We start from the raw sequence: 721 nt of genomic DNA, 5'->3' as shown, positions 1-721 counted from the left end.
AATACCCATTACTTTACTCGTGAGTAATAGTTCATTATTCACGGGCTGAAGCTGAATAAATGAAATTACTTAAACTTGTTTATTGTATACAATAATTATTGTAGTTTATATCAATAATTAACTTAAAAAAAATTTAAAGGATTTTTAACTGTAACAATAGGTCAGTATATTTTTTACTTCTATATCTTGTTTATTATGAATTTTGACGTTTCATCATTTTCAATGACAGTGACATTAGCGTATTTGCTGTATTTATTGGAATTTATTTATAACTTATATTGTGTTTATTTTATAAAGCTATATTGTGTTAAATATATTAAAACATAATTTACATAGTTTTATTATTATATTATATATAGTTAAATATAAATGTAACTACATTATAACTTTATATAATACGCCCACCCATGATACTATAAATATGCTATAAATAACAAGATAATAGGTTTGTTCTAGCATCAGTTTCAAACGGTTTGAAACCATCAGCGAATAGTGGACCAGCGCGAGTAGAGTTGATAGCACTGGTGATTGTAGCATGTTCTCTCACTGACCAACTGTTTGCTGACGGTTTTTGACTAGTTTGACTGTTTGCTGGAACAAACCTAATATATTGCACATCCTGAAGTCGTAACGTAACTGAAGACCGGCAAGTTCATAATGGTTCGTAATCATTCGTAATGTCCGATTAGTTTGAATTGTTCGCGGTTGTAAGCTAAGTGTA

This window comes from Diabrotica virgifera, chromosome 7, assembly GCF_917563875.1.
Source record: "Diabrotica virgifera virgifera chromosome 7, PGI_DIABVI_V3a".
Lineage (NCBI taxonomy): Eukaryota > Metazoa > Arthropoda > Insecta > Coleoptera > Chrysomelidae > Diabrotica > Diabrotica virgifera.
Note: the sequence above shows the minus strand (reverse complement) of the source record.